Here is a 27,253-nt window from a genome sequence, read left to right as displayed (position 1 = left end):
ACCATGATATCTTAGGACGTGTCACAGTACGCTCCGCTTTGCAAGTAACTGTTACCTCTACAAGCACTGCTATAAATAGTCAAAGATAAATTGTTCATGATTAAGACATCATTTCACAGATAAACGATATAGGAGAAGCTTTAAGTTAATGATTTTTTCGAACTGATCTGATGCTGGAGCCGGAAGCTAGGCAATGGGACCTGTTATAAAACAACGTAACTAAGCCGTGTTTGGGCTTAATGGGATCGTTATTAGATGAACTTTGGCTACAAATCACTAAAAAGTGAGAAATAAAGATATTTTTAAATAATAAAGTAGGTAAAACATAGTCCAAAAAAAATTTTAACAAAGAATGGAACCGACTACAAAAATCTTGAAATAATTTTCTCGGTACTAGCTTGAAGTCGGTACCTCAGCACTACCCGGCAGGAGTGATTGAAGCCCAAATATAGCATGTAAGTGAGGTAGACGAATATAGTTCCACTCCTGCTGGCTCGTGCTGAGTGACCGACTTCAAGATAGTTCCTAGAAAATTATTGTCAAGGTTTTTGTAGTCGGTTCCATCTTTTCGCATTAATTTTTCCCTCTCCTGCAAACCAGTGAAATCCATCCATACTAATATTATAAATGCGAAAGTGTGTGTGTTTGTGTGTATGTTTGTCCGTCTTTCACGTCGAAACGAAGCGACGGATCGACGTGATTTTTGGTATAGAGATAGTTTATGGGCTAGAGAGTGACATAGGCTACTTGTTATCCCGAAAAAATGCACAGTTGCCGAGGGAACAGCACGCGAAAACCGAATTCTACGTGGGCGAAGCCGCGGGTAAAAGCTAGTGATATTAATAATATGCACAGCTTGTGACTTTCAAACCAAATAGCAGTACCTACCAATACCTACTGTGTAAACAAACAGTGGTTATCTAATAATATTGCAGCGCGTTTCATATTCGATGCAGTGCGATATTTTAAAACGCTCCGGTAAGCATTTCTTTCAAAAGATTTTCATGATATTTCCACGCGTAAACTCCTAAGTGGTTTTCGGTTCCCATTCACATACGAGCAGTCCGAGTAGGTTTAAATTGATGAAACATTCCAACCAACAAAATATGACTCGCAAAAATGAAACTCATAAATCGAAGCGAAATATTTCGCCGGTATTCAGAGTATTGCGCACAACTACAGAGCGAATAGTAGAAAGGAAAGGTATAAAAGCTTTACCCTTTCTAAAAACACGTAAATAGAAGAGCGGAGCGTTCCGTTCGGTTCGAATGGTGGCGGCACACATGCGCACCTACGCCGCGCTACATACGTGGAATAAACGACGTGAAATGGGAAAAAAGTTAAATATGTATGAGTGCGGGTAAATATAAAAATCGGTATATAACGCGGTTTATATAATATAGGTGGAGGAGAGCGCGGCTCTCTCGCCTCAGTCGCGCGCGGTCCCTGTAGCCGCGCGCTCCTCGCAGCCTCCCGCCTCCAAATGTTCTTAGTTCCAGCGCGTGTTCCATGCAGTTTCTTCAAAAGTGTTTCCCTCCACCAAACTTTGACAAAACATTTACAAAAATTGTTGGAGAAGTGGTTCGGTGCGGTAAATAATAAAGTCTAAAACTTTCTACTCATTGACACTTGCGCGGAAGTTTGTGAAACTTGACAGGTAAGTGTTGAAGAAAGTTGCGAGAGAAATCAACAAAGATTTGCCTTCTAACAGATGCGATGCTGGCTTTTCAAATTTGTATCTAAAAGTTTTATTCTTCATTATAATTGTTTGTTAAATAATGTTCCACTTGAAACATATTTCGGTATTATAACTTAGTTACCTTCAATTATCGAGTTCATTAATTCGATTTGTTAACTTAGCAGAGAAAAATATCGCCCAAAGTTTCCCTTAGCGTAGTTTTAAGACACGGAGCGGTAAGTTATGTTCTTAATAGCAAAGAATCTTCTCACAATGTTTCTGAACTAAAACAATGACGGGAAGTAAAGCTAAAATTGTTTTCAAGATTAAAATTTTACTTTTCTTATTTCAAGCTTAAAATAGCTTTCAAACATGATTTTCACTGAGGGCAAAACTTTTTACTACATATTCTAAATGTATACTTACATAGATGTAGTAAAAGGGAGTACGGGAAAGGAAAAAAGTAGTTCGTAAATCAAAGGTTACGGATTGTTACAGTTTTTGTTTACCTCAAGTAATCATAGAGCTGCAGTCCATTATGTGACTTTTGATTTACAGACTATCGTTTCTCTTGGAAAAGAGTCCGTCTTATTTACCCCATTACCTATACCTATATTTTTCTGCAAACGGAACAAGAAATCACAACAACTATGTACACCGTTTTTTTTCATACATTTTATGACTTGGGGCTTAGACACAATAAATCAAGTTAGTATTTTGTAGACAGTCCATTCAGCAAAATTTGATCAGTGCTCATGTTCGATTTCGCTACTATTATAAACGTCAGTGTTTGCCTAGGATACGGTCGTTCATCACTGCTCACGTTGCTATTCGCAAGGTGTTATTTGTAGACAAACAAAGGTGGTATCCATTTTCGGAACTTACTTCATTGTCACTTAGTTTTAGGGTTCCGTAATCCGCATCTTAAAAAAAAACCCTTATAGAATTTTGCTATAGGTACTTATGTCTGTGAGTGCGTACATGCGTCGGTCTGTGACCATTATTTTCTCAGAAACGGGTAGAGGTATCGAGTTTAAAATATGAAATATTTAGTTTAATTACGATTGTTAAAAAAATATATTTAATTTGTTTTTCATAGAAAAATCATGGTAACATTTACAATTCTGAAATGAAGAAGAAGTAAAGCCAAAAGTAAAGAAAAAAATGCAAAAAAATCTGAAATACATTTTGAGTCAGAATAATAGGTAATAATTTCACTTTTTATTCTGTCAAATGAAAGAATACCATCACCTGATGCGGCACTGTTCATCTATAATTTTTAATCTATTTATCTATCTTTTTTTTTCTGAGTACTCAGAAGTCCGTACAGATTATTAACCTCACATGAGCTCAACTTACACTTGGTGAGGTTATTTTAATTAAATGTCGTACCTATAAAATTTGATTTCAGTTAGTTCTGTACTATAAAAAGTACCTTTTTAAATTTTCCGTATATAGATTAATCTTATTTTATATAAAGCAAGCGTTAAGCTAAATAATTAAAATCGATTACACACACGAACTATCTAATTACCAAAGTAAACAATCTACTCGCAATTTACTTTAGAACTTCACTTAATTATGCCAAAGGAACTTGAGACATTGTTTCCAAACTTCAGACGTAATACATCTTCCTCGTTTGAATAAACCGAGTTAAGCATGTTATGAAGCAACTGTCTGCAAGCAGGTTGCAAGAACAGGCATTATCGATCGCTACCGAAATAAATCAGTCTCGTCTGGCAGAAGATAGTCTCAGATCTCAGTCCATCCTCCGGGTGGCAATTAATCAGCTGTTATTATTTCCGTACTATGTATATACCGCAACACATTGAAACAATTTGTTTTCCCGTGCGCAAATTTCGCCTGACAGTTAAATTAGTCCAGGCCCGCAAATAAATGAAACTCGGAGTCCCCGCGAATAATAGGCTCGGCTATTTCATTACACGTTCGTAAATACAACGGCGGGAATAAGTGTGTCGTTTTAAGTGCCCGAAAAGCTCAGGGCGAGCGGGCATTAAAACATAATTCGGACGTTAAATTTTATGAGTTTTTATTTTGGAGTTTTTCGTAATTTTGTGAGATTTGCATAAGACTTTTACATGCTTTGTCCGAAGTTTGTCCGAGAATTTCGTATATTTCGTTGCGGTGTTGCTGTAGATTTATAGAAACCAAACTTATTATATATTCCCGCTTAAAAACCATAACTTACTAACTTATCTTACTAATATTTATAAATGTGAAAGTTTGAGACGATGTTTGGATGTTTGTTACTCAATCACGTCTAAACCGCTGAACCGATTAAGGTGAAATTCGGTATACAGTAGTACAAGTCCAGGGGAAGGACATAGAATCCTAGTTTTTATCCCGGAAAATTGCATAGTTCCCGCGGGATAGCAATAAACGGATTCTACGTGAGCGGAGTCGCGGGCAACAGTTAGTTAATGAATAATTTAAACCAATATTGACGTCTTCGATATTTTAATTAGAATTAAGTTTAGACCGTATACTAAAAAAATGCAATTTATTAAATGACTTCCTAAAGCATGCATTATAAAGAACCTATTTTCCTTCTGTCCATTCCTAATATTGAACAGACTGTAGATAAATAGATTAAGAAAAGAAATACAATATAAATTAAAGTAACGTTAAACAGGCACTGGTTTGCGAAGTTGTCATTAATTTCGTTGCTGACATTTACTGACTAATTCTAGAGATGATAAAGAGGCACGCACACAGTTCAGTCGACAAACCACTAAGGAAAACCTTGTGCGGCGGAGACTAATGCGACGGCCAAAGGCCGTGTTGCTTATTTAATCTTTTCTCTCATAACATGACCAAGTTAAAACTAGACGAGATCCCATCTTAAAGACAAGGTCACGTTTGTACCTACTAAGTATTCTTTGTCTAAGTACTATTAATTGTACTTTTATTAGGGTTCTTATACTAAAGGCTATACTAAATGCTTTTTGTCACAAACTTCATTTTAAAACAAGTGTTTTTTAGCAGAATGTAATTTTTGTTGACTATACCTGCCTTATCATCCAAAATACACATCCGTAGCAAGTTTCAAGTTGAAGTCATTAACCGTTGCGAAGTTCCCTCCTGCGGAGACGGTGCTGGCTGGGCTACTAGATTTTTACTACCAGATTATTTATCAAATTTACATTAGTATGCCAAATTATATTAAATACTAAGAAGAGGTCGAAAAATGGTTGGTAAATTTTGAAAAGACGACTGACAAACTCACAAATAACAAAATAAAACATGATAAAAATTAAAGAAAAACTCCAAACGACAAACGTGGTTTTTCCTTACGGTGATACGGAATCCATGGTCTACGGATTCTGCAGTACTATTTAACATGCGGATTATTTTGAATGCAAATCCCATGATATATTAGTAAGTGCGAAAAAAAACGTGTTTTTTTCCAGTAATTTCCTAACCGCATAATACTTATAAATAAATATCACGAGACAATTCACACCAATTGACCTAGTCCCAAAGTAAGCTTAGCAAAGCTTGTGTTATGGGTACTAAGCAACGGATAAATATAATTATATAGTTAGATACATACTTAAATATATATTAGACACCCAAGACCCGAGACCAAACATTCTTATTTTTCATAGAAGTATCTGCCCCGACGCGGGAATTGAACCCGGGACCTCAAGCTTCGTAGTCAGGTTCTCTAACCACTAGGCCATCTGGTCGTCTAAGGGGCTGTTTCACCATCCATTGATTAGCGTTAACCGACGGTTAAATGTGATGCCGTCTCCGTCTATTCGAACAAAACAAATAGAGACGGCATCACACCTAACCGCCAGTTAACACTAATCAGTGGATGGTGAAACAGCCCCTAAATATAATATCTAATGTTATATGTAATATCTAATCAATTTATTTTCTAACTCGGATTATCCATAAGTAGACCAGTAGCTGTAGTTAATAAACAATACGTATAAATTGTGGTGAAATTCTAATTTCCAGTACTTAAAATATTGTAATACTTACAGAGAGTTTCCCCAAGCGATTCTTTTTAATATTAATATTTAACGGCTGATAATTCTACGGTGAAATATTCAATATCGGAATTGAAATCTGAAGCGGAATGGTTCTAATGACCCGTTCAAAAAGTTAATGCTTGCGATACGAGAACTTTTTGAGAAAACCTTTTCAAGGTTTTTAACACAAATTCGGCCGATTTCAAATTAGACTTTGGCTGGTCCTTCAAAAAATCGTTTTGCCCCTTTTATTTGCTTGATTCAAAGTTGTAATGGCGTATAGTTTTTCCTTAGATAAATAAAAAAGTGTTAAAAAGCTTTAACTCTTCTCTTTCTTTAAAAAGTAGCCTACCAGTTTCTCAAAAGGCCGGTAACGCATCTATGATAACCCTCGTGTTGCGGGTGTCCATGGGCGGCGGTGACTGCTTTCCACCAGGTGATTTCCCTCATTTCCCTTATTTCTCTCCCTCCTCATTCTCTGCCCCCTTTTATATAAAAAAAAACTATTGCTCATTCTTCTCATCAAGAAGGAAATACAGTATTTTTCTTCTTTCAATCATCTCATATGACTAAAAACGCAAAAAATTGCTATTTTAACTGAGATTTACTTTTTCCACATGATTCTATTAGAGCAACCGTAGCCCCAATAGGACTGGATCTGTTTACATTTAATTATAACCGTATGCAGAGCTCTGTCCGCAATAATTTCGAGAAGAATTCAATCTTTTTGGACCCAATTATACGGCACGTCATTGATAACAAAAAACCGGGCAAGTGCGAGTCGTACTCACGCACCGAGTGTTCCGTACCCATTTATAGATATGTTAGTAAACGGGAATTGTGTCTTGAAGATATTTCTCGCATTTTCCGAGTGATTTAATATATCCAGTGTATGCAGAGCCCTACTCTTAAGCTAAATGTACGCAGTGTGGGGTCAGATTATACTTACCTATTGGTTATTGATATTTACAGACAGACATGAAAAATCAAGATTTTCAGACTTTTCTAGTTGGTTGTTTTATAATAGCTACCTACATACCAAATTTCAAGATTCTGAGTTCACGGGAAGTACCCTGTAGGTTTTGATTCCCTTGCGAGTTTCGAGAATTTGCGGAAATTGGCAGCATAAACGGCTGCATCTTTTGATTGCTTTGGCTTAGAATTCATTTTTTCACAGCTCCAAGGGACAGTAGACCTCAGTATTTGATATAAATTTCAGCTTGATACTTAAACGCGTTCCCGAGAAAAAGGCTTTTGACAGACAGACAGACAGACACACGGACAAAAAGTGATCCTATTTATAAGGGTTCCGTTTTTTCCTTTTGAGGTACGGAACCCTAAAAACCAGCTTAGAGTGAGTTGGACTCGCACACGAAGGGTTCCGTACCATTAAGATTGGTTTTTGGAGTCTTTTTGTATTTTTTATTCAAACTCCAAATTTTTGTTACTTTTACGGTCATCCCGCAAAATCCATATCGAAAATACAAACTGAAATATAGATACACAGAAAAACCAGAAAAAGAGACAAGCGCTGGGAATCGAACCCAGGTCCTCAGCATTCCGTGCCGCGTGCCATACCCCTACACCACCACTGGACAGGAGTACAGACACGAATTTCTCCTATGCATCACATATCTCAGCTTGTTTGTTTCTTATTTAGTCACTTAAGCAGCGGCACTAGCGACATCTATGTTGTAGCCCTCATCGAGAAACTTTAAAAACCCCATTGGAACTAACCGCTCACCCGGACAAGAGATGTCGCTATTAAGCAATCAAATTAAGATTGGTTGGTTGGTTGAGTGACTAACTAAGAAACAAACAAGCTGAGATATGTGTGCCTAGGAGAAAGTCGTGTCTGTACTCCTGTCCAGTTGTGGTGTAGGGTTATGGCACGCAGCACGGAATGCTCTCTTTTTCTGGTTTTTCTGTGTATCAATATTTCAGTTTGTATTTTCGATTCCGCACCATTATCTATAACATTAGACATTAGCAAAAATATCAAGTTTGCTGTATGAGAGTCCCCCTTAAATATTTATTTTATTCTGTTTTTAGTATTTGTTCTTATAGCGGCCACAATAATACATAATCTGTGAAAATTTCAAGTGCCTAGCTATTACGGCTAAAGATATAGAGCCCTGTGGCAGACGGACGGACAGACAGAGAGACAGTGAAGTCTCAGTAACTTTCATTGGCACCCTTTGGGTACGGAACCCTAAAAAGGTTCTGGAATATTCGTTATTTGCTTTAGTTTATTCTAATAAAATTAATCATTATACATTTTTAATAAGAAATACAACTATAATAAACAGTAAGGTTGGAAATGATTCTCAATCGCTAATAACATTCGATTTTTTTAGGGTTCCGTAGTCAACTAGGAACCCTTATAGTTTCGCCATGTCTGTCCGTCTGTCTATCTGTCTGTCCTCGGATAAGCTCAGAGACCGTTCATAATAGAATTTGACATGAATATACAAAAAAGTAAAAAAAAATGTTTTTAGTGTAGGTTAGGTTAGGTTAGACGTAAAGTGGGGGTGATTTTTTTTCTCGTCTAACGCTATATTGTGTGTCTCGTCTAACCCTATATTGGATAGGTCTTTTAAAACCATTGGGGGGTTGCTAAGACAATTTTTCTATTCAGTCATCTGTTTGCGAAATATTTAACTTTAAAGTGCAAATTTTCATTGAAATCGAGCGTCCCGGGCCCCCTCTAAAATCTAAACTGTTGGGTGGAAAAGTTTGATAAAATTAAATGGTAGTAAATATATCAAATTTACAAGGAAAATTATAGCGGCTAAGATTGCTTGAGAATTATTAGTAGTTTAAGAGTAAATAGCAGCCTAAGGTATAAAATATACCTAAACTTAGAAGATTCAGTACACACACAATACGAAATCTTTAGAAAAATAATATTTGATTTTTTCGTAATGGCTACGGAACCCTATCCTAGGCGTGTACGACATCCTCTTGGCCGGTTTTTTATAATATCCGCAGTTGTACTATATTACGTAAATACATTATAATGTATGTATTAAAGTATTATTTTAATTGATATCTACCTCGGCTCGTAGGAGCGTTACATGCACGGTGTTAATAATTAAGCTACGTATATCTTACTGTGTTTTGTCTGTATCTATCTGTAATTTTAATAATATTGTATCATATAGACCGCACCGCATACGTTTAAATATTGACGTGACAGCAAATAACGATCCCTAAAGCCGCCTTATCCCTCAGGATTAGGCAGGATCCATCATCAGCCGAGAAGTATATAATATAGTTGGGACACTTCTGGCAATAGTTCACAACTAATATGTAACTTAGAAAGACATTACGATATACTTACGGCTGTATTCCTGAGGGATTTGAAGTTCATATATTTGATATAGAGTTGCCTGTTTTCTTTCCAAGATTATTTACTTCAATCTAGTAAACTTTTTTCTTTTCTTGCAGATTGAAAATGGTGCCAGTTCTTTTGCTTGCAGTCTATGGTAAGCATATTTAGACTTTAGAACTTAAATGTGTAGTTGGAATGATGTAACTGGTTACTGAATGGAATGATGTAACTGGCTGTAACGCACTTTGTAATTTTAACTTGTTTTACTAAGGGAGTGCAAAATTGCAACATTCGAAAGGGTGGCCTAATGGCAGATAATATGTAACTATATTCTTAAGACTAGCCTTGGCAGTATTTGCGCAGAGGTATTAGGTACAATACCTAGTTTAAAACTATCATCGCTGACACCTAAACTTGCAGTTCCAAACATTATTGACTAACAGTCTCTGACAAACTTTTCAATTTTCCAAGTATTCCTTGATACACAAATTTCTCTCATCTTAATGAAATTAACCTTAGATATCTTAATGCTACGTAGACATTCCATTTGCCTGCTGCAGTGCTATTCGCTGAATTTAGAACAGTTTGACTGATATTCAATAAGCTACTGAATCTCTTAGCAGTTGGTATTATGAAGTAAGTGTGATCGAGCTTCTGACAGTCAAAAATATGCGTATTGAGTTGTAGGCATGCAAAAGGCATTAATCTCGAAATAACTGACCATTGTTTTGCGATATAATAATATTTTAAGAGTAGGTATCGCAAGTATCATTCCTTATTATAAGACTCTTAATGTTCTCTCACAATAATTTGAAGTGTTTTTCCCTGTTTCCGAAAGGTCGTAATGATGATGCGAAATTGAATTTTCCTTAGGCCGGATCTTTTTTACCCGATTGACTTTCTTATTAGACAATAACTCGTACTAATTACGCTATTACACTGTAATTTGTGACAAAATTTGCATACTATTAGGAATTTTACTATCCGCGAAAGACTTATTCTTCCCTCAAGATAAAGGTATCTTTTTCGTTAGGGTACATACATTATCGGCTTAGCTATTATTCGCTGCAATAACGCAAAAAGTACATTGTGTCTTAAAAGTAATCTGAGATACTTCATGGTCGGGCAAAGTTGAATAAACAACCCTAGGAGAGTTTTCTCCGTAATTTTTGATTCAAATGTGTTGAAAAAAAGGTTGAAAACGTTTTGCAGGGGTGTTTATTGTTCGTTCAGTCTAACTTCTCTAATCAGCTGTATAAATAAATTCATTTAAAACATAATGCAATGGTCCCACATTTGAAAACCGGGATTATGTTTTATTGTTTCCAGCACATAAACAACGACGTAACGAATGAAGGAACAAAGCGATTTCAATGTGTTTTGTTTCATTTAAAAGCAAGCTGTTAAGTCCTTGCCTAGGTAATTATAATTAACATTTTCGGTGTCAACAGAAACTTTATTCATTGTTTAAAAATGTTTTGATTAAAATAAACGTGAGATAAACGGTGGCTTAGGAGTTTAAAAAACCAGCCAAGAGCGTGTCGGACACGTCCAAAATAGGGTTCCGTAGCCATTACGTAAAAATTAAGTAATATTTTTCTAAGTAATATCTTCCAAGTTTAGGTATATTTTATACCTTAGGCGGCTATTTACTCTTAAACTACTAATAATTCTCAAGCAAACTTAGCCGTTATAGTTTTCCTTGAAAGTTACTTACCTTACTTAATACCATCCTGATTTTTTTTTTTTTTAAATTTTCCACCCAGGCTTAGATTTTAGAGGGGGGGGGGACGCTCGATTTTCATGAAAGTTTGCACTTTAAAGTTGATTATTTCGCAAACAAATGACTGAATCGAAAAATCGTCTTAGCAAACCCCTAATGGTTTTAAATGACCTATCCAACTACACACTATAGGGTTGGCTGAGAAAAAAAAACACCCTCACTTTACATCTATGGTAGGTACCCTAAAAATTTTTTTATTACATTTTTTTATTGTACATATATATCCGTGCCGACGGAGAGACATACAGACAGACAGACATGGCGAAACTATAAGGGTTTCGTTTTTGCTATTTTGGCTCCGGAACTCTAAAAATTGCGGTCATTTAGAATTTTAAGGATATTAGGATGTCAACGGCAGAGGGGTCTTGACGCCCGGGGCAATTATTTTATTGCGGCTCCCGGCCAGTTAATGACACAGGTCAATTAACCCATACCCGGTAATGTTCATCACTTTGCATATTCGTGGCTATTCTAATGGCAATATTCTGGGTGTAATTGTAGAAGGGTCGCTGTGCTACGTTGTAGGTTTTTAGAGAGTTGTGTGTTTTGAAGATACGAACGAATATGAGTTAGCGGGTTAGTTTTGGATATAAAATTGAGTTAAATAATATACAGAGTGGTTGTTAAATTAGGCAACGAAATTATGTTTTAAGTACACATTATTCTTATCTAAATGTTTTCCGTTATGCAGCATTTAGAAATTTTAATAGCGTTAACCGTACGTTAAGTTAAATAACCTTAGTACCTACCTATGTTATGTAGTTATGTTTCTAAAAAAAAACTAACTAACTGATTCACTGACTGTCATCAATCCCCAGCTCAAATCAATGGAAATAGAAAGGTAAATTTTTTTTTAACGCTCAATTTTGTAACGGGAGTGAAGCCGCTATTCTTGTTAGTATGACGGCACTATAGGAGTCACACTATAATTGCCATAAAGAAAAAGATAAGAAATATAGATAGGTAGGTTAAATGGAGAGAAATATTAAAATATGATAGAGCAATTCTCCACAAATATAGCTTACTTAACGTCGAGCAGACCAACTAGATAAAAAGGGAATCCTCACGAATGAATAGAATTTTACATTGATGGCAGAGGCTTTGATAAAAAAGGGATGAAAAGAAAACTGGTATAATCCGCCGTTTGCCAGAGGCAATGTTGATCGAGTCACCTTGTTTCCGAGCGGGCTAATTGTTTGCAGTCTTTGACAAGCACGTCTGGACGCTGGATGTGACTATCAGACAAATCTATAGGTACTTAACGGTTCTATAATTTTTTCCCAAATGATTAATTTTCCGTCTGTTTCATAATATGGGCGAACGTTTTGTTTTTAAACTGAAAGTAGGTACTTTAGCATTGTTATAAAACTAACCTAAACTAATAGGAGTAATAGGGTACCAAAGGATAGTCCTGAAAAAAAAAACCGTTCGACTTTATGAAACACTTGGGCAATTAATCATTTGGGTAAAATATTTTCAGCAAAAATCCAGGATCCTAGGTATCTATAACTGTAGTATTATATATCTAATCTATAACTACCTGTCCAATCTAATCGGTGCAGCTCGAAAAAATAACAACATTTTATATAAATGTAATATTTTCTATTGCTACATTTAATATAAGTTGATTTATTCAAGAAGTAAATTTTATAGGATTATTATGAATTATATTTAGCATGCATTGTTTGCAATGCAATATTATGGCTAGGTTACGTCACCAAAAGTGTGGGTATTTCTGGTCTATGTTGTCGGGTGGCAAGTAGTAGATGCCAAATAATGGTGATGTCAATTCTAGCTATTTTGGACACATACCCTCTTTATTATAGAGGGGCTCCAGTTAGTTTAACGAGATGCCTCCCGTTGCGCCACGTTGAGGGCACCAAGCACGACAAAGCCTACTAGGGATAAAGCTGATGGGAGGAAACTCTAAGTGTGTGAGTGCAAGGTGTGAAGAGGTAAAAGTAAAAAATGGGGGAAGTGAGTTTTTGTTAGAAATAAACAATGAAACAAGTTGATATATAAAAGTGGTGGTTAAAGGTTTCATTGCATTTTTTTGCAATGTTGGTATACATTCTCATAATCATGTTGCTGCTAATACTGATATATATCAAATCAGCCCACATCCACCTACTGCTGGGTAAAGGCCTCTTCATTTTCACGCCACTTTGCCCGGTCCTGTGCTAGTCTCATCCACAGGTTAATACTGATAAAGTAAAATAAAATAATAATATCTCTTCAACGAGTTTACCAAGACAATTAAAACTTACCTAACATTTCTATTACTTGACTATCAAGCCGTGGTGGCCGAGTGGTTTCACCTATCACCTCTCAAGCAGAGGGTCGTGGGTTCAAACCCCGGCCCGCACCTCTGAGTGTTTCGAAATTCATGTGCGGAATTACATTTGAAATTTACCACGAGATTTGCGGTGAAGGAAAACATCGTGAGGGAGCCTGCACAAACCTGCGAAGCAATTCAATGGTGCGTGTGAAGTTCTCAATCCGCACTGGGCCCGCATGGGAACTATGGTTTAAGCCCTGTTCTGAGAGGAGGCCCTGTGCCCAGCAGTGGGACGTATATAGACTGGGATGGGAAATCCCTACTTTATATATTATTTAATATTATAAATTCGAAAGTAACTCTGTCTGTCTGTTACGCTTTCACTAAACCAATTTTGATGAAATTTGGTATATAGGTATTTTGAGCCCCAAGGATCAACATAGGATACCTTTTATTCAGGTAGAGGGCGCCACCGCGCGATAACCTAGGTCCGCGCAGACGAAGTCGCGGGCATAAGCTTGTATCAAAATAAATTAAACTATTACCTGATTTTTTAAACTACTTTAGTTTTACAAAAAAATAAATACTTAATAAAGTTATGGTTATTCAGAATGTGAGATACGTCATATACCTAATACATTATAGTCTTCTTAATCAACAGAGCACTTGTGGATTAATTTTACGAGCTGAAATTCAAGTTTTCAAGCGATTTATTTGAATAACGACACAGTTACGGCCACACCGAGCCTATAGAATGTACGGCACTTCAGCCTTTCTGTTTTATTTGCTCCTAAATTTCATTTGCACATTCGCAAAATTACAAAGCGTATTTTTCGTGAGAATTTTGCTAGTCCTGAAATGAAATTAAGTTTCGCCGGCTCGTGTGTTTTGTACATATTTTTCTGGGTTCAAGTGAAATATTTGAATAATGCGCTATTTTTATTCACAGCCATGATCATCGGTCAAGCGTGCCGAGTGTACATAGATACGTCAGTTTCCTATTATTTCCTTCTCCATAAATCGAAAAATATGATTTATTTGCAACGTAAACAGATGACAAATTGGGTGGGCTCTGGTTCCGTGTCTTTTTCCGCCTAAACGCTTCGCCATTATTTGTTCATTTGTTTCGCGCTCCCATCTTCCAGGCAGCTGGTCGGCGGAAGTAGCTAATGAGTTTCCAAGCACGTATGTTTGTTCGTTACTACATGCTATCAGAGATAAACTGTTTTTTCGCCCAGTTGTTAATTGGTAGCAATTCCGAAAAGATCTTGAGAAGAAATAAGTTTTACTCCGGGCCGCAGATACTTTTCTGTTGCCCAAAAATTAACCAGCCTGTTTGAAAATGGGGTATTTGTAAGTTTTTAGGTTTTATGAACAAATTGTGTTAAGTAGGTATAATGCCGAAAAGATGTTTTAATATTCATCTCGTGACATTATAATTTATATAGTTCTCCGTCCTACAGTTGCTTGCAAAAGTTACGTCTCACTTTGTCTGAATTACGTGCGCGTCAAATACTTTGTACGTAGCTCATGCTGTAATAAATGGACGGATTCGGTGCTCGGCCGCCTAATGGAAAGAAATGTTAGTCGCTTAGCGCCGGCACAAGCCGGTTCATTTCATATGCCTATATTAACTCACTTTATAGAGCAAACTAGAGTTCCATTATTTGAACAAACGTTAAAGAAATGGATCCTGAAAAATGTTACAAGCAGAAAAGTAATTTCAACAAAAACATCTGACTGTATTTAAATTCAATGGAATTGGACAATCTCTTAGACACTTAGCCATCTTGTAAGAAAAAATAAACTTAGATTTAGCTGTTCAATCTGGACTCAGTTGCTTTATAAAGTACAAGAAAATAGTATTAGCGAAATTTTAAGGTTCTATAGATTGAAGAATGTTCCTTAGAAGTCCCAAATATTTTGATACTTACTACTAAATTGAGCTTAACACTTAATCAAAATTATTTTTTTCAGCAAGTGGTCATAGACATCGAATTGTCTAACTCTTACGGATGTAAGCTAACTCCTCTTTTTAGACTGCTTCTGCGAGAAAGAAAAGTTTTTTTCTAGTAGTCAAATTATTGTAATGCTGTGTAATATGATTAAAATTTCCTTCAATGTGTAAAAGGGACTAGTTATAAAGAGTGTTGCAAGCGTCTTCACTTTTACGTCGCACTAGTCTTCTTAATTGAAGCTCATGAAGACATTCGACATAGTCGTTGCCCGTCGTAAAAACTAATTATCTGAGACGTTTTATGACAACTTACACGTGTTTTACTCCCTCTTATAGTTTACATGATGATAATAAAGCGATCTTTTCGGAAGAAAGAATAGATCACTATGTACATACCTATAGTTAGCTTTTAATACCAGAGGGTTTTTTTTAAGACTAAACGCATTTTGTTTATTTATTTTAGAACGAGCCTTTATTTGCTCCTGATTATTCATATTATTCATATTAGATCTCATTACCGTACCGTTGCACAAAAACACGTTCGCATCAAATATCATGTCTCTAATTATATACGGTTAAACTTTGTTATTTAAGCCTGATCCTGTGAGAGTATCTAGATAAAAGGTATTATATGTTTTATTCCAAATGTTCTAGCTATATACAAAATTTCATTCCTTCAGCGGCTTTAGCAAGAAAGCTAACTTTGGGGGCGGCCTATTCACTGAATAAATGATTTGAATTTGAATTAAAGAGTAAGAAATACACGGACGCTTTTATAATATTACGATACTTAAAAATTGGCACTTGTTGTGACTAATTTGTTTTGTGTCCTTTGAATCGTTTGGTAAAACACTATGTAATGGGGATATATGATTCAGCTACATTGCGGACGTTACGACATCCGCGAGGAGCGAAGATAGATTCAAATAATAAACGGTACTTATTAAATAGGAGGTACTTATTTATTTAAGATAGAAGGAACGTGTACAAAAATTAGTTTATAATACTACAAAGATGTAGCCGTAATTTAAACATTTCTATTTCACAAAGCAACACATTAAAAAGACGCAGGTCAAATGAAAAAGTCTCGACTTTCGTTGTAATGTTACTGTGTCAAATGAGCAGAGCAAACATTTTGACATTAAATAAATAAAATCAGAGTCCAGACAACACATAACATTTTAAAACACAATCAAAAACATACGCTGAAAAATCCAAGCCTACAAAACCCGTTAGCGTTCAAAGCAAAACGACTAACAGCGTTTCCTACAAAATATCAGAACATGTTGCGTAAATAAATTTCGTTTTGAATGCGTCATAAATAAAACGTCGCGAAGAAATTACTTCGGCAACAACACGTCGCTTAGTCGCGGTATCAGACGGAGTGATTTACATAATGAGGCTTTCGTTTTTACCCCGAGCTCGCGTTTGTCTGCGTTTTGAAAAGTTTGAGATTGTCTATTTGCAGTTCCACATGGTTATGTATGTATGAATTTTGAACTCTAGTTTTTATTGAGGACCAATGGATTTGCTAGAAAGTCTGGTTTTAGCACCAGATAGACGTCGTTGGAGCAATTTCGAATACTTGGGACCCCAAGTTCGTGAACTGGATCGAACAACAACAATATGAGCGAATCAAGAGTACGCGAACGATAACAGATCATTTTGGTACAAATGTCTAAATATAGGTACAAACTCAAAAACTCAAAGTCAAACTCATTTATTTGCTTTGAAACAACACAAAATACAGAATCAAACCCTGTAAGGGCACTTAATTATTAAATTATCCTTAAACTTATGAGCGAATGGTTCGAAATGCCTCATTATCAAAATGTACAACGGTCAAAAAGTATGTAAATGTAAACAATTGGATGCCACAAAAACCTAAGAGCCTAAATACATGATAGAAAAAACAAATAGAAGATAAATGGTCAAGATCTCAAAATAATCAATGGGTTCCCTTGTCAAATTGTACAAAACTCAAAAAGTATATTAATGTCAACATGTTTGTCGGGCGAACGACAAAACATTTAGTCAATAGCGTTTTGCACATTTTGGCCCCAGAGAATTTAGTCAATAGCGTCTGTCCTGAAAACTTCCAGACACAAAGATATCTGGACCATAGTCAAAGCTGCCTTGGAAACATTTTGAGTAAAAGTGCATGTTGGCCGTACCATGTTTTGTCCCTAAAATATTCAGACAAATTGACCTGGTGACAAACATTTTGTACTTTTTGACAGTGTTACATCTCAACATTCTATGCATTTTGGCATTGGTACCAAAATTACCTGTTACCACGCGAACTTGTTTGTATCCCTTTCTATATGGCACAATAAAAACGTGTTATATATTTCTTAATTTACATTGAAGGAGCATTTAACAGATCAAATGAAGGTAGTTAATTTCACTAGTGGCTCAACTCTTAGTGTTTAAAAGACAATAAACTGTTTGCGTTATCTATCGAAGTTGACGGAAATAAAATAAAGGTAGATATTCTTTACTATCATCCGTTAAAAAACAATAAAAAAAAACAGCTTCAGCTTATATGCGAACATCAGACACTAAACGTTCTGACATCCTTTAAGAGTATTCTAAGGATAACTAATGAAGTTCATTGGGGGGCCATTCATTAAAAATTATATTTGCTGTCGCGAATAGAGTTTGGTAGTTGATGTTTAGCTTCTAAGAGATAAAAAAATATCCGCATAGAATTACATGCAGTCCGGATCTAACAATTGATGACCCTTGCTCTATTCTATCTTGCTCTGTCTGTTATGGCTTTTAATTTGCTGATCACTTATGGGTAGGTAGGTACCAACACATCCAGATTTTTAACTTTTACTTACGTACTTGTAAGTTAAGATTCTGTCAAAATAACCATTGTTTGTTTTTATCTACCACTTTAACATTTTTCTTAGTCAGAGCCATCTCTGACAATGAAAAATGTTAAAGTGGTAGATAAAGTGGTGGTGGTGGTTTTGTCCATACAAATTATTCCCAATTTTTCTCAGGACAGGTTTCTAACTTTTATGAATAAAAAAGTAAATCATGAGTTATGCTAGTAGGGTTCCGGAGCCAAAATGGCAAAAACGGAACCCTTATAGTTTCGCCATGTCTGTCTGTTTGTCTCTGTCTGTCTGTCTGTCCGTCCGCCGCTTTGCTCAGGGACTAGCAATGCTAGAAAGCTGTAATTTTGCAAGGATATATAAGTAAAGTATGCCGACAAAATGGTACAATTAAAAATTCAAAAAACATTTTTTTAGGGTACCTATAGACGTAAAGTGGGGTTGATAATGTTTTTCTCATCCAACCTTGTAGTGTGGGGTAACGTTGGATAGATCTTTTAAAACCGTTAGGGGTTTGCTAAGACGATTTTTCGATTCAGTGATTTGTTTGCGAAATATTCAACTTTAAAGTGCAAATTTTCATTAAAATCGAGCGTCCTCCCCCCTCTGAAATCTAAACAGATGGTTGGAAAAATTTGAAAAAATTCAGGATGGTAGTAAGTATATCAAACTTTCAAGGAAAAGTATAACGGCTAACTTTGCTTGAGAATTATTAGTAGTTTATGAGTAAATAGCAGCCTAAGGTATAAAATATACCTAAACTTGGAAGATTCCGTATAAAATACGAAATCCTTAGAAAAATATTACTTAATTTTTTCATAATGGCTACGGAACCCTATTTTGGGCGTGTCCGACACGCTCTTGGCTGGTTTTTATTTTTCATATACTTCAAACTCATTCAAAAGACAAAGCCTTCTGGTGCAAGACCAACGCCTCCATTATACCAGTCTGGGATCTTTTGAATTTAGAATGACGACAAAGTTGGCGACCCGTTTTTATTTTTCATAAGGTTTCTTATCAACCTGCTTTTTCCATCTGCGGCCCCTAAGGACAAGTTCGTCATGTCTTAGAGTTGCTCATATGACATTCGGTCTAATAATATATAGAGGTTCCTTTTATATAAACAAGGTTTTTCGGACTCTCAAGGGTTTCGGTGTTATTTTTTCATACAGAATTACGAAATGAATTATGACTGTGTCCCAGAGCAAGTTACGGGCACATTAGTAAACCTTATGCTTTTATACAATTGAAATACAACGTAAGGGACATCGTCTATTGCCGGAAACAAATGTGTGAAGGAAAAAACGCCATTACTTTTAAGTATTGCAAACCCCTGTGCGATATTTATCTATTTTTATTACCGGTCGGTTACAAATCTAAAGCAGTTGAAAATAGTTGAGCGGATTACAAGCTACGAGCACATGCACAAGTTTTTATTTTATTTACAATGCCGATTTTAATTAAACACAATTCGCACTTAATTTTTTCACTTTTTTTTCTTTATACTTTAATGGCCTTATTATAAACTTATAAGTAAGTAGTTGTATATTTTATACAACAATGTACATATATTCGAGTTTTCAAAATGTTGTATCTACTTACTCATACGTGTGCAAATATTAGTGTAGGTACCTATTTACATACTATAACTTTATATTTATGAGCGTTAAACTTGTTCAAATAGGTAAATTTGTTTTTTCTCTTCTGTACCCATTTAGTACTTAATTACAACAACTTGCTAAAGTTTTAATTCTAATACTATTAGTTCATTTGTTAGAAAAGCAAAAGCTCTGAAAGAACCACTATTCAACTAGTCGGCGCTTAAGAGGGTGTGTAAGTTTTTATTAGCGAGGGAGCAAGTTTACGGAGGTTCTTTTATTAACTGAAAGTAATTAAAGGGGCGCGTGCAATGAGGACAGCCTTAAGCCTTTTAAGCCGTGAATAAGGCACTTCAGTAGCTTCCTAATCCACCTGAATTTAGGTGTTTGTGTTTCGTACCAATTTTGTGAATTTAACATGTTTTTTGTGTAGTAAACCTGTAAACGGCACAAAACTAGAACCCAAAATCATTATCATCTTTTGCTCACATTTGTCTCAATAGAGCGAAAGGGAAATATGATTTTGAGTTCTACTTTCGTACTGTCTACAGAACTTAAGTACTTAATATTTCGTTTATTGCATAAGTTATTACTATACATGAGCTCCTATGAGCTACCTACCTATGAGTGACAGAAATATACTTAGGGAATGAATAATATTATGTAGAAGTTTACTTCATAAAAACATCATTATTTCAATAACCGTTGATATATTATTTCATCGTCACTAAATAATAAGCAAAAAGAAAAGCGCAAGGCAAAAAGTCGGCATAATTTTTAGGGTTCCGTAGTTTAAATATTCGATGTAATCAGAGATATAGAGGCGCTTTTTATTTAAGTCGGCATGATGTAAACAGATGACCGCGGTTCAAGCCCCCGTTTCCTGGGTGGCGCGGGGGCAACAAAAGATGCTCGTTTCCTCGTCGGAGCGCCAGGGCGCCGCGGGGGCCGGGGCGCGGGCCGCAGCCCTACAATGGAGGCATTGTTTGTGCCCGGTGACAGGAAAAACTCCGACCTCCGTGTTTCTCTGCATTTTTTATTCCTTTCTTTCACTATACGCTTTTTTTGCCTCTCTAAGCTAGCTCTTTGACTGCGGCTGCAGGAAATCATAGTTGTTGTGATATTTTATAGCTAACGAGTAACTCGCGCGGTGACCACGGGAGAGCTAGAAACAAAGGAGTTTGACTCGCCGTTTTGCTTCATTTGTTCTGCTATTTATTCCTTTGTTACAGCGCATTACTATATGCCGGTAAATTTCAATGTTTCATAAAAGTGCGCCGGGACACGTTGCCCGGAGCGATGAAATACTGGCTTAGCCGGCGGACGGCTGTATATCCGCCGGAAGTGGACCGCCCCCCCCTCCCGTCGCCCCCTTCCGACCTTTCGGGGACTACTCTCGCTATTCCTTATTTACTCGGTTTTAAGGTTCCGCAATAAAATGGGCAAAACTAAGTGGCGGCAAACTTCAACCACGGCCTCTTATCGTTTCAGAGATAATTATAGCTGTCTCTATGTCGACTTTAAATAAACATGGTCTTTCTTTCAAGGAGACCTTTGTTGATGTCGTTGAAATAAAAACACAATATTTTATGTGAGTTAGTCAGACGGGGTTTTTATCTACGGCCACATTCTGCTAGAAGTGTACCTATGTACATATTTATTTTGAAGCGCCTAACATTATTACAGTAATCTTGTCCTTGTTCGCAAAGCTACCCTATATATCTATCTAGACGTGACTTTCATGAGTTATGACTTTTGTATTATATTACATCTTACTTGCTCAATTTATCACTTAACATTACTTATTTTCACTTTTCTTAAAACTTTAATCTTAAACATCTGTATACTTTCATTACGTTAAAATTTCTTTAGTTTGGGCTTGTTTGTCATTTTGACAAGATGGTGATGGTAACAAACGGTCTCAACGCATACTTACAGCCAAGTTTGTAATCTGAAAAACAAACGGGCGCTTAAATATGACATTAAATCAGATGAAACATTTTCACCATTAGGCCCGGCTCACACTTTCCCGGCAATTTCTTATCAGCCGGCACCATTCGCACATCACACTCGATCTCATCCTCCAAATTGAGGATATTGAATACAGTCCGTACGTGTTTGTGTCCAACGCCGCCGTTGTTTGGCGTCTTGCTTTCCCCTATTTAATTTCACATCGCACCTTTATAAATTTCGGGTTATTACCTGGAAAATATGAAGGGTTGACGGCTTTTATTATGCCGTAGAAAATCTGTGACGCTGATTTTTTGGTAAGCCCGTGTGCAAGTGTGAGTTTTATGAGTTTAGTGGGTCGCCGACGGCTCTTTAGTAAAATTTATAAGTCAAAAATACGTGTACAACACACACATACTATACGTGTACTACATAGAACACTTACCTACGTACGTGTAGCCTATACATACCTATAATATGTGAGTTTATAGCAGCGATGAGGACGACGTTTATAAGTACAAAACAATGAAAATAATTTTTATTTTCGAATTTTGAATGTTTATCCACTTGTAACGAATTAGTAATCGGTAGCCCTAACGTGAGTTCAAGTATAGTACAGGATTTTTTTAATAGCTTGTATCTATTGGGCTTTTACTACTCCTGCCGGCTTGTGCTGAGACACCGACTTCAAACGGGTAGAAAAATATGTTCATGTTTTTCTTTGTTTTGTTTGATTTCTAACGCTTTTCTGTGTATTATTTAAGGTATCTAAAAAAGTACTGGTCAGATCTTGAACAAATTATAATTTGACTAGATACTTGAGAAGCACCAGCTTTCAAATAGAAAAAGAATTATCAAAATCAGTCCACTAAGAAAAGGTTCTGAGATAACACATAAAAATATACATTGAAATTGAGAACCTCCTCCTTTTTTTGAAGTCGGTGAAAATGGGGAATAAATGAATTTAACAACCCGCTGTGTTTAAAAAAAAGTGAGAAATACAGTTAAAAAAATAACAAGTCTAATAGAAAAAATATGTTAAGTAAATGTAAACTCAAAAAGTACTGAACCGATTTTAAAAATGTTTTCACCTTTGACAAGCTCTATTATTATCAGCGAGTATCTAATAAGCTATATTTTATATCGGCATCGTTCAAAAATTGCTACGTGACGCAGACAAAATTGCGAGCAACATAATTTTTCCATATAAAGTCAGACTTCAACATACAAACCGCAAACAATGGACTCAAAGGGGAATAATACATTATTTAGAACCAATAAAGTTGCAATAAGTGTGTGAGAACCATTTCAATCAGCCCTGCATACAGGAGCGGGTCTGCGACTAGAATAACTTTGGAGGTCATCTCGCGATCTTTAGTACTTTTGCACCGACTGAGGTATGAATATTTTTCTACTTTAGGGGAATTTTTGTAGCATTAGGTACAGTCAAGGGCAAAGATATTGACACGGCCAAAGTTACAAAAATATGTATACCTACACGACTTTATGCACTTAACATTAAGGCCGTGTATACATATTTTTGCAATTTTGGCCGTGTCGATATCTTTGCCCTTGACTGTACCTGGTTGAAACCGCAGGTTCAGGGTGGTGCAGGCCGCTTCCAAACGAAGCAACTGGAGTCTATGTCCAACGGCTGATACGATGGTAACGATAATGGACTATTACAGTATTGGTTATTAATCGTCCTCTGTTAGCACTTACCAAATTAATTGGCAAGTATCGACGTTTTCAACTACGTCCTCCTTTTGTCTTCTGTTACTCGAATATCGAGGCAAATATGCTTTTTAAGTTATTTTACGGTGACGACAGGCTTTGTACCCGCTTTCAATTAGCGCTCGGAGTAGCCCAGGTATTGCAAAGGCTTCAAAGCGGCTAACAAACAAAACACTGCAAAATTTATGAACCTTTAAATTACAAAGAACATTTTTCCAGAATTTTGTACGTGTATAAATAAAATTTAGGAATACCTTTTTCCTCGTTTCGTCTGGAATATTAAGAGCACTTGTGCGTGTGTTTGTTAGGTACTCCCGCTAAAATGACTAGACGGATTTGGATGAAGTTTTTATGCCAGAAAGCTGGATCTCTGGAATAGCACTTTGGCTATTTTTTATCTTGATATTCCAACGGGATCGGAATAAAATCCCTAAAATCTCAAGCGCCAGGTTTAGAGACATGAAGTTAACAAGTACATTTTTATGCAATGTTAATGATGACCACTGTGTACTTTTTGGCAATTTCTGCGGGTTTGTTGCGAAATCCTGAAATTCTACTTGAAATTCCTGATTTCACAGGGTACAATATAGGGTATAATTATTTCAATACACATTAATAATTTTAATATGACAGTTATCAGCTGAGATAGGGGTTAATCACGGTCAGTTTAATGTAATGTATGTGTTTAATGTGTTGTATATATACCTATGTGATGCTGTATCTGTTTGCTTTGTTCATATAAAAAAAATCTTACAAAATGTTACCTAGCTTTAAAAACTATAAAACAAACAATAAATTAAAAGTTAAATAAAAGATTGTTAAAATAAATTAAACTACAAAATATTCTCCTACTAAAAAGTATATTTTTATTGTATAGGAGCTACCTACTATACTTTACTCAACAACAAAATCATCGCCACACGCGGTGGTGTATCCGGCGGAAGTCCCACCGTCGGGCTCCCCACTACTCTCAGCCCCCCTTTTTCTATAGCGTATCCTTTCTTGAATTGAGCTTGCTTTTATGCTGATACCTACTTTGATCCAATCATATGTATAAATGGGTAAGATATATCAATATATTTAGGTATCAATCTTTAATTATATTGAAAACTTGAAATTAATTTGTTCAGAACACGTTCAGAATCTAGGTGAGGATCGAATACAGTAAGTAGGTATTCTTTTTATAAACCAGGTGACATTTTTTTTTATTCGATCTTTCAATTTTTATCCATTCGAAAATTTTGCATTTTATAATGAAAAAATTCAGGATGCTAGTAAGTATATTAAAATTACAAGGAAAACCTTAACAGTTAAGTTTTCTTGAGAATTATTAGTAGTTTAAAGACTAAAGAGCATCTTAAGGCATAGAATATACCTAAACTCGGATTATTCCGTACAAAATGCGAAATCCTTAGAAAAATATTACTTAATTTTTTCGTAATGGCTACGGAACCCTATTTCGGGCGTGTCAGACATGGTCTTGGCCGGTTTTCAACTTACTACTACATGTAAGAAGGAAATGTCTGTTTTCTACCTTGTACATAATTAATTATACTATACATAAGTACTCCGCATGTAACGCTATCACTAATTACAAACATTCTGGCTCTATGAAACCGAGTATAATTACCACTTGTATGCGCGGAACTGACACCCACGCACACGAAATGTACCTACAGCCCCTACAGGAAGAATTTTGCTCACACATTCTTACCGTAGCGTTACATCTCGATGTCAAGAGCGTGTTTGTTTAGGTACATACCTTCTTATTTTAAGTTTTTTTTCTTTGTTTACACAATTTAAGAAATGTACAATAGCTATTTGACATCCAATTGACATGCATTTCATGGGCTATCAGATTTGTGACGTCACATGTTAGCTAACTCAATCTTATATCTACCTTTAAACGAGCAATTATTGTATATTTATTTATTTTGGGGATGAACAATCTATCTAGTTCGGTCCAAGTTTTAGTCCGAGCGAAGCTCGGTCACTCAGGTAAATTATTTAATAGTTACTAAAATGTAATTTAACAGGGAATTGGAAAACTTGTTCTCTATTAGAGCTGCCTATCGTGATGGATTAACATATTTTTCTCTTTTGAGTTTGATGTTTTAAACCACGTTAGGGGGATATGCTGGCTGCGCCACTAGAGATGTGCGAAATAGCTCAACGATGGTAAGGGAAAATCCACCGTCGCGCAATGCAAAGCCTTCTTGAATCTACCTATTTTTTCAGTAGTGCAGTAAAATTATGAATGGTAACTTGCTATTCGCTTCGAATGTCGACTCGCTTTTGTTTATATTGAAGCAAAGATTTAGTGAAGATTTCAGATGGTTAATTCATATTTCCTGGACTGAAGTTAAGCTCTTTCAAGTCCTGCAAAGGTTTACAAATGCGACACCATAGGTACGTTCTAGTTCTACCCTAATTCGAAACAACAAGCGCTAACGGCACAGAATGAGTGATATACCAAGAAAAAAGTGGACGAGTGCGTGTGTAAGTACAAAGCTGCAGCGTGTACCTCCGAGTCCTCATCTCATGCCCACGTCAATAATTGGAGCCGTTGTTCATGTGTTTTTTTCTTTTGCAGGCGTGCTCTCTGCGGGGCCGCATTGTTCGAGCGCGAGTCGTCCCCCTACGCCACCCCACGTAAAACGGTTCGTATTTTTCATTGTTGCTTTAAAGCCTTATAGGTTTTGCTTTATTTATGCCCTTTATAACTCTCCGTGAAAGATAAATGCCCTGAAGGTGATGTTCTGTTTTTGTCATGGCTGTTTTTTCCGAGTGAAAATTTTAAGTTTACGCTTGATGAAGTTCTATTAATACCTAAGCATTCATAACGACAAAGAATAGAAATGGAAGATACCTTATATTTTATGCAGTGTTTTTTAATCCCTGCTTTTGTTGTATTTTTGAAGAATTACTCTTAAGTCCATTTGAGTTTATGTATTGGTTCAAAAATGAAACGATTTCGTGTTTCAAGCTAAACTTTGTTATTGTTGACGAAAGCCAACTGATAACACAACAATTTAATATTACGTCGCAATCCCCCCATAATTTTCAATGAAAACCAAAGTAACATGTCATAAGCTAAAATCATTGCCCAAAATCGCACGATTGCAGCAGTCAAACATACTAACGCAAACTTAACGGGTTTAGTTTCAGCTCGTTTAATCAAACTATTATCGCGTTGGGTTTCAATCAGCATATAACACAAAGTCAGTAAATAACACGACCGTAAGCTGCGTAACGCATAAATTTAATTTGCGTTTGCTTTGTACTTGATATGGCGAATTGTCCGCGCGTCATTATCATGTGAAGTACTGTTTACTCAAGTGAGAAAATGCGAGTAGAAATACATTGCGCGGTTGCAGGGCTACCGAGTTTCAAGTGATCGATTGAGCGGCGCAATGGTCTGATACTTGTATAATTTTTCTCGTCCAAACAGGGCTTTAGCTAACGTGTGCTCGTGTGCTGATAGAGACAGCGGGGAATGGACGACATGGACGTATGTCCGGTCCACGCCGCTCTGGCTTATCTTTTATTTCCGCTAATACCCGGCTAATACAGATGGTTTCGACTGGCTTACAGGCGATAGGCGTTAGTGGATGCTTTCTGTTCCAGTAATAAAATACTATCGGCATTATATGTATTATATTTCTTTTTATGTTCAGGTGGAAACCTTTTGTTAATAACTGAAAGGAAAATTAAGAGTTTTTATGAAGTAAAAACTTTAACCAGCTTTTTTAAGAAACAGTTTACACATTCTAAATGTTAACTGATTTTAACCAAAGAATTTCTATTAATGTTGTCAGAAAACACAAAAGCTAGGTTTGTATGTTTCGTATAAAAAAGAACTATAGTATGTAAAAACCGGCCAAGAGCATGTTGGACAAGCCCGAAATAGGGTTCCGTAGCAACAAGGAAAAAAATTAGTAATATTTTTCTAAAGATTTCGTATTTTGTACGGAATAAGTATTCCAAGTTTAGGTATATGTATTTTATACCTTAGGCTGCTCCTGCTACTCTTAAACTACTAATAATTCTCAAGAAAAGTTAACCGTTGTAGTTTTCTTTGTAAGTTGGATATA

At 36.1% G+C, this 27,253-nt stretch overlaps 1 long non-coding RNA gene across 1 annotated transcript; it reads left to right on the top strand.

Annotated features, from left to right (window-relative positions):
• The first annotated feature begins 1,451 nt into the window (after positions 1 to 1,451).
• Positions 1,452 to 25,819, top strand: LOC141432649 (uncharacterized). Its single transcript, XR_012451847.1, has 3 exons — positions 1,452 to 1,657; positions 9,130 to 9,167; positions 25,753 to 25,819. It is a non-coding gene; the product is annotated as an uncharacterized lncRNA (long non-coding RNA).
• Positions 25,820 to 27,253: the final 1,434 nt, after the last annotated feature.

The sequence above is a fragment of the Choristoneura fumiferana genome, chromosome 11 (assembly GCF_025370935.1).
Source record: "Choristoneura fumiferana chromosome 11, NRCan_CFum_1, whole genome shotgun sequence".
Lineage (NCBI taxonomy): Eukaryota > Metazoa > Arthropoda > Insecta > Lepidoptera > Tortricidae > Choristoneura > Choristoneura fumiferana.
The sequence above is the reverse complement of the archived record's forward strand: the minus strand, read 5'-3'. Positions and strand labels throughout refer to the sequence as shown.